At 46.3% G+C, this 8,199-nt stretch overlaps 1 non-coding gene across 1 annotated transcript; it reads right to left on the reverse strand.

The window, feature by feature from the left end:
* Nucleotides 1-3,081: 3,081 nt before the first annotated feature.
* Nucleotides 3,082-3,154, reverse strand: TRNAL-CAA (transfer RNA leucine (anticodon CAA)). The gene has a single exon. It is a non-coding gene; the product is annotated as a tRNA-Leu (tRNA).
* Nucleotides 3,155-8,199: the final 5,045 nt, after the last annotated feature.

Genomic DNA, 8,199 nt, shown 5'->3' on the forward strand with positions numbered 1-8,199 from the left:
GATCAAAGATGGAAATGTTTTTGCGACTCACTAGACCCCCGCAAGCCATTGTCCCGTGTGTGGCGTACCCTACGGGGTCTTTGCTCAAGTCCCCAGAAACGACACCCATTCAACGCCCTTGCTCTCAATCAAAACCGCCGTGAGATAGACGTCGCAGCGGAATTTTGTGCGAACATCGCCGGCGGCACAGTTTTAGTCCCTGACATGGCTCTAGGCAACATCCCCGGCCCACGAGATGCAAGTATCGACGTTCCATTCTCTATGGAAGAGGTAGAAGCTGCTATGGCGCTATGCAGGTGTTCGTCTTCACCAGGGCCCGATGGCATAACATATACTGCTTTGCGCCACCTAGGCAGAGAAGCAAGAAGAGAACTCCTCAGCCTTTTTATTAGTTCATGGCAAGATGGTGTCGTCCCACAGGAATGGAAACGCAGCCGCCTGGTACCGCTTCTAAAAGCAGGAAAGTCACCGCTCGAACTGGCTATAGCTCTTGCCAGCTGCGTCGGGAAGCTCATGGAACCTATGATCCTCATGCGTCTCGAATGGTACCTTGAACACCACAAAATTTACCCTGACTCTATGGCGGGATTTCGACGTGGTCGTTCATCGATTGACAGTGTCATCGATCTAGTATCATCTGTGAAACAACAAAAATCTCGGAAGCGATTATCAGTAGCACTCTTTCTTGACGTGAACGGCGCTTACGACAACGTTTCCCATCCAACCATTCTAGACGGACTTTTGACAATTGAACTAGGAGGGCGAGTATATCGATGGGTCAGTAACTACTTGGCACAAAGGTCCTTGTTCTTACGTACGGAAGATGGTCCGACTACCGACCACTACACATGCCGAGGTGTTCCCCAAGGCGGTGTTCTAAGCCCTATTCTTTTCAACCTCGCGCTTCTTGGGCTGGCCGAATCCCTACCAAAAACAGTGAGTGTTTCAATCTACGCCGACGACATCTGCATCTGGACATCAGCGGTCACTCGCTTGCAGGTTCGCGCACGGCTACAGAAAGCAGCAACACAGGCATCTGACTACCTTCACACACAAGGCCTTACCATCTCAACAGAAAAATGTGCGTTAGTCGCATTTACGCGAAAAGCGATGACTCCTTATCCAGTATGCATCAATGGTCAGCCTATCTCCTACAAGAGAAATCACCGGTTTTTGGGCGTCATTGTAGACCGGGACCTCACTTGGAGCCCTCATGTTGCCCACTTAAAGAAGAAGCTCACATCTATTGTTCACGTCTTCAAGTTCATCGCCGGCAAAACATGGGGATCGTCAGTGGCTCCATGCTACACTTATATCGAGCACTGTTCATCGGGTTCCTACGCTATAGCTCCCCCGTGCTTGCTAAAACATGCAAGTCAAATCTTGGAGAACTTCAGAGCGTGCAGGCGCAGGCACTACGTGTTTGCCTAGGCCTTCCGCGCAGCGCCTCAACGGCTGGAACCATTATAATCGCTCAAGACCATCCGATCACAACTTACATTAGCACCGAAACGCTTAGAGCCCATGTTCGTCATGTTTCACGGATGCAGTCAAGCTCTCTTGCGTGCCTGCCAGAATGACGACCACAGGCGTCCTTCTCCAACAAGGTCAGCATCCATCGTGCCTCCTTACCATCGGGTTTCACACTCTCAGCACGTTCAACCTCAGCTTTGTGGTGTTTAAAACAACCTCAAGTGCGTCTTACGGTTCCAGGGATAAGAAAGAAGATCGACCTGCCTACCTTGGCCTTGAAGCAAGCAGCTCTGGATTGTTTGCATGCCTCCTTACCATCGGGTTTCACACTCTCAGCACGTTCAACCTCAGCTTTGTGGTGTTTAAAACAACCTCAAGTGCGTCTTACGGTTCCAGGGAGAAAAAAGAAGATCGACCTGCCTACCTTGGCCTTGAAGCAAGCAGCTCTGGATTGTTTGCACACTTTCTACTTTGATCGAGTCCATATATATATGGATGGCTCTTCCACTCAGACCAGCTCCACCGGCGCAGTGGTTATACCATCACGATCAATTAGCATCCGAGACAAGATTTCTCACATGACAACATCGACCGGATCGGAGCTTGTTGCCCTCCGAGGTGCCGTTGATTACATTAACAACCAACCCGCTAATCAGTGGGCAATATTCTGCGATTCGAAGGCGGCCTTACAATGTCTTCTGTCATCTCTTCGTCGCGGGTCGTGTGAGCAACTAGTGTCGGAGATACGAGAAATGCACCATCGTATGATAGCGAAAGGACACGACGTCGTGTTTCAGTGGCTGCCTGGTCATTGCGGTATCTCCGGCAACGACCTCGCTGACGAAGCTGCTAGAAAAGCACACGAAGGAGCAACCCTTGTTTCAATACCTTTATCGCGGACCGACTCAGCCCAACACTTAGGCAAGCTAGCGCACTCTTTGACATTGGAGAAGTGGCACACACCTGAATTCACTCAACATCGCTTGCATTCCCTCGATCCCTCTATGCAACTGCGGCTGTTACCAGGTCTTCCGCGAAATGAGGAAACAGTGCTGTGCCGCTTACATTTGGGCGTCGCATTCACCAATGCTTATGCATTTCTGATTGGAATGGCTCATAGCGCCAAGTGCAATGCCTGCGGTGTCGAGGAAACCACAGAACACATACTGTGCTACTGCCCATCTTTTGAAAATGAAAGGCAAGACCTCTGCACAGCTCTCAATCAACTAGATGGAAGGCCGTTCACCTTGAACAAGATCTTGGGACCATGGCCTCGCATATCGCAGCTACAAAAGGCCACGAAAGCGCTGCTGCGATATTTGAAAGCGACCGGATTGAGTCAGCGTCTGTGATCCGGACTGAGTGACCGACTGATATCTCCAGTGGACTTTCTCTTCTTTTAATCTTTCCGTCCCCCTTTCCCTTTCCCCAGTGTAGGGTAGCCAACCGGGCTCAGTCCTGGTTAACCTCCCTACCTTTCATTTATCATTCTCTCTCTCTCTCTCTCTCTCTGACACCAAGGACAACTAAGCGGAAATTACTTGTGCTTAATAAATGAAATAAAGAAACGATAAACACAAGGAAATGAAAGTGGATGAAAAAACAACTTGCCGCAAGTGGGAAACGATCCCACAACCTTCGCATTTTGCGTGCGATGCTCTACCAATTGAGCTACCGCGGCGCCGTTTTTCCATCCACTTTCATTTCCATTAATTTATCGTTTCTTTATTTTTCATTTATTAAGTACAGGTAATTTCCCCTATGTTGTCCTCGGTGTCAGTGCTTGTTAGCTTCCTATGGTGCGTGCGTGCGTGCGTGCGTGCGTGCGTGCGTGCGTGTGTGTGTGTGTGTGTGTGCGTGTGTGTGTGTGTGTGTGTGTGTGTGTGTGTGTGTGTGTGCGTGTGTGCGTGTGTGCGTGTGTGTGTGTGTGTGTGTGTGTGTGTGTGTGTGTGTGTGTGTGTGTGTGCGTGTGTGCGTGCGTGCGTGCGTGCGTGCGTGCGTGCGTGCGTGCGTGCGTGCGTGCGTGCGTGCGTGCGTGTGTCGATCAGCCACACGCACGCACGCACGCACGCAAGCGATTGTCGATCAAGTCCACACTTTCTTGCTGTCTTGATTTTTGATTGCTATAATCTATTTAAACTATTGCTCCTAAGCTCGGGAGATGCTGAGCTTAACCTCGGTCTGAACTCAGATTTGGAATTTGATACTCGCCCAAATAACAATTTTCTGAGAGAAATTCTGAAAGAACAAACTAAAAGAAGCAAAACGTTAAAAGAACTAGTGACTAATTTGAAAAAGGTTCAGCAAAAAGTTGATAACATGGAAACTAGGCTTGCCTCAATTGCAAATGACATGGAACAACTGAAGTATTGCGAAGAGAAACTGGCCGAATGTGATAACAAATACGACACCACGAAAGATCAAATCAAAAACCTTGCACTGAAACTGGACGATCTAGAAAGGAGAAGTCGACGGAACAACTTGATCATATATGGTGTAACGGAAAAACCTAATGAAGATACTGTCGCACTCGAAAAGATAGTGAGAGAACACATTTTAAAAGACACACTAGGCATTGGAGTGAAATCCCTTGAAAGAATTCACTGGACAGGTACGCGCCTAACTAACCGAGACCGCCCGATAATCCTTCGATTGTTTCATTACGCCACAAAAAAAAACTAAATCGTATCTTGCTGCTATAAACTGAAAGGCACACCAATAACTGTTTCCGAAGAATTTTCTAAAATGATAAGGAAAATTCGCGAACACTTGTGGCGCTCAGCGGCAAATGAAAGGGCAAACGAACCCAAAAGTTACGTTAACGTTCGACAAACTGAGAATCGATGAGAGAGTTTATACTTGGGACCCAGTAAAGCATATTAGGACTGAGTTACCGCAGAAGGCAAGTCTTTCGAAACATTCCCTATCCACTTCGACTTCACTGAAATCCTTTAAAATTAAGAAAGATCCAAAATGACAGCCCAGTACCAAAATATTACGGACCCTTCCCTTCAATGCCCGAAGTGTGATAAATAAATTTGATCAATTAGAAAACCTAATCCTGTTTTGTCAACCTCACATTTTAATAATAACGGGAACGTGGCCTAACTCTGGAGTACGTAATTCTGAAGTTATTTCTTCATTATGCAGACTGTTCCGTACAGACAGATGGTCAAGAGGCGGCGGGGTGGCGATAGCAATAAAAAATAACATATAGTCCTTAGAACTCGATGGTATTCCCGACCATGACAGTGTATGGTGCAAAAGAACGTAACAAAAATGTAACCGTAGGGGGCGTATATCGACCACCAAACGCGGCACCTGACTTCATTGATCACATTTATGATTTTATTTTAAAACATACTAGTTCTACATTAAAATTTATTATTGCCGGGGATTTTCTCCTTCCCGGAATAGACTGGCTCAACCGCTCACGTGACGGCCGTGACGTCCCCAGTTCAGAATCACCGCTAGAGCGGGCGTTCACGTTTTCGCTGAATCAACTGGTAACTGATAAAACCCGTATCACTTCAACATCATCGTCTTTGCACGACCTAGTTTTTACTAGTACATTAGAAGGATCTTCCGTGACCATCGAGAATGGCATTTCAGACCACAAAAGCGCTTACCTTAACCTGCCCCATTTAAACCACGCCAAAATAAAAAAAAGACTACCTACTTACCTTAAGGATTACACATGCGCAAATGATCCTGCTGTGATATAGGCTTCTTAGAATTCCAGTTTCATACATTCAACGAACTAACAAATGTACAAGACCTCTGAACGCGTTTTACAAACCCGAAAAAAAGAAACGCATTAACCGTGAATACCCATGGATAACATGTGAAATAATCCAACTAAAAATAAAAATAAAACGACGATAGAAAAGAGGAATCAAGTGCATGTTAGATGATCTTATCGGTACATTAAAACAAAACAAAAAATCGGAAACAAAAGTCTGTTTCTTCGACACTACGCTACCTTCGTTTATGGCGCATGACCCTCACAAATTCTGGCGATATTTGTCAAATGAAGGAGAACAAATAACGCAAATCGAAATTTCGGACCATGTTATTCAGGATCCTGAACAAATTGCTAATGAGATGAACAACTTCTTTCAGCCACTTTTTACAACACATGCTACTAACGCAGTTTTAACACCTTACGCTGTCAAAATACCCATGGAAGAATTAACTGTAAGTGAAGAGGGCATACTTTCTCTGTTGCATAGGCTCGATCTTACAGAATCTGCTGGCCCCGATGAGATTACTAACTCATTCTTAAGTCGATACGCAAGCTGGACGACAAAGTACCCATTTAAAATATTCACTCTTTCTCTTCAAACATCAGTGTTACCAGACGACTGGCGCAAGGCGGCAATAACTGCAATACATAAATCGGGCTGCCGCCCAGTGTCAAGCTCACGCTGCAAAATAATGGAACACGTAATATTTACGGCCGTAATAACTCACCTAGAAACTAACGAACTTCTATATAAACAACAGCACCGTTTCAGCAGGTCTGTAAACTATAACCCAATTAGCTGAGTTAACTCACGACACAGCTAACGTACTTAACAATAATGGCCAATTAGGTGCAATTTTTTTAGACGTTTCAAAGGCGTTTGACGTAGTCCCGCACCAGGATTTACCCACAATACTATCGGCTTTTGGTATTAGTAATAAAATAATATCCTGGATCAAGAGTTTTCTAACCAATCGTAAACAGAGCATTGCAATCGATAATCATCTTTCACAACAACTCAGCGTCTACTCCGGAGTACCTCAAGGATCGTTTCTTGCGCCACTGTTGTTCTTGATGTTTGTTAACGACATCCAGTTTTCCGTTAAAAACTCCATTAAGATGCGCCTGTTTGCCGACGACTGTGTCGTGTATACAGACGTACACAACTCAGACGACCAAATAGAAGTCAACAAATCGCTGCAAACAATTCACTCCTGGTTGAACACTTGGGGCATGAAACTGAACACCACAAAAACGCATTGTATTTCTTTCACAAATAAGAAGCTCCCGCTTAATTTTACATGTGCGATTGGAAGCTCAATAATCAACAAAAGCAACCAGGTAAAATACCTAGGCATTAAACTCCCACCTAACCTTAACTGCGAGCCACATAACTCGACCATGTGTGAAAAAGCCGAAGGCAAACTATCTTTTTTAAAAAGGAAACTGCGCACTGCACCAGCACACCTCAAACTAAACGCGTACAAGACACTAATAAGGCCATGCCTAGAATACGCTGATATCATATGGAGACTTCATCAAAAATACCTTATCAATAAAATAGAACGCACACAAAAATTCGCAGTCAGGTTTGTATATTCAGATTACAAAAGGCAATCTAGTGTCTCAGGTCAGGTGGCAAGGGCAAACATAAAATTTCTCTCGCAGAGAACAATAATTTCTCGACTAAAATTTATTTATCAGTTATACCATGGTCATGTCAAGATAACACATTCTCATGACTTGCATGATCCTCCTAGACGCCCAGCCAGACTAAATCATCCTAATACAATCCGTCTTCCCCCATGTCGTGTTGACGTCCACAAACACTCCCTATTTCCGTCGGCCATTTCCCAGTGGAACGAGTTAACTAATGATATGGTACGTTGCAATGACATCGACTCTTCTCTGAACCTCATTCAGCATATTGACTTTACACCATCAATTTTTTTTTCTTTTTTTAACTGTGTACTCGCATTACCATTGCATTTCTGTACCACTCCTGCACGGGCCGTGAAGGGCCTGCAGTACATAAAAAAAAAAAAAGATAACCTCCAACATTTAACATGGATAAGATTAGGCCACTTAAACTCCAGTGTGATTATATTGTTACGTGTAGCTGTAGCCCAATGCTATATACATTTATTCAGAGGAAGCTAACGGAAGGCCACATTGGCGACGCTATATCAAGCGGGTCCACGTCGTCTTCTTCCTCTTCAGTGCAGCCACACTGTGGTGGCTGTTTCGTAGCATCACCCCCGACAGTAGAAGCACCGTCCCGGTGCTTAATCTACACATCCGTGGTGAAAGGTGTATGGTATGGCTTTAGTCTCGCCACGTGAACGATGTCACTTGCAGCCGACGATGACGCTGAGGGGTCGGCAGGGACGACTTCATACGTGACATCGGTCACTTGTCGCACCACACGGCATGGACCAGTGTAGCGCGACAGCAGCTTTTCAGAAAGGCCCACACGTCGAATGGGTGACCAGAGAAGCACTAGAGAACCCGGAGTAAAGTGCACGTCGCGATAGTGGCAATCATAGAGGCGTCTCTGATGCTCCTGTGAGGCCTCGAGACGGGTGCGGGCGAGCTGGCGCGCGTGGTCGGCGTGTGCGATCGCGTCGCGGGCGTATTCAGTGGCTGAACGTGTGGCCGAGGGCGACAAAGTGTCTAAGGGCAACGCGGGTTCTCGGCCATATAGTAGAATGGTGAGTAGCGAGCGGTGTCGTGACGCGATGAATTATACGCGAACGTCACATATGGTAAGTGAAGATCCCAGTCGTGATGGTCGGTCGCAACGTACTTCGAAAGCATGTCGGTGATGGTCCGGTTGAGGCGCTCCGTGAGGCCTTTGGTCTGTGGGTGGTAGGACGTGCTGAACTTGTGCTTTGTCGAGCAGGAGCGGAGGATGTCCTCGACGACTGCCGACAGAAAGCTGCGGCCACGGTCAGTAAGTAATTGGCGCGGAGCACCGTGCA

Source organism: Dermacentor andersoni, chromosome 1 (assembly GCF_023375885.2).
Source record: "Dermacentor andersoni chromosome 1, qqDerAnde1_hic_scaffold, whole genome shotgun sequence".
Taxonomy (NCBI): domain Eukaryota; kingdom Metazoa; phylum Arthropoda; class Arachnida; order Ixodida; family Ixodidae; genus Dermacentor; species Dermacentor andersoni.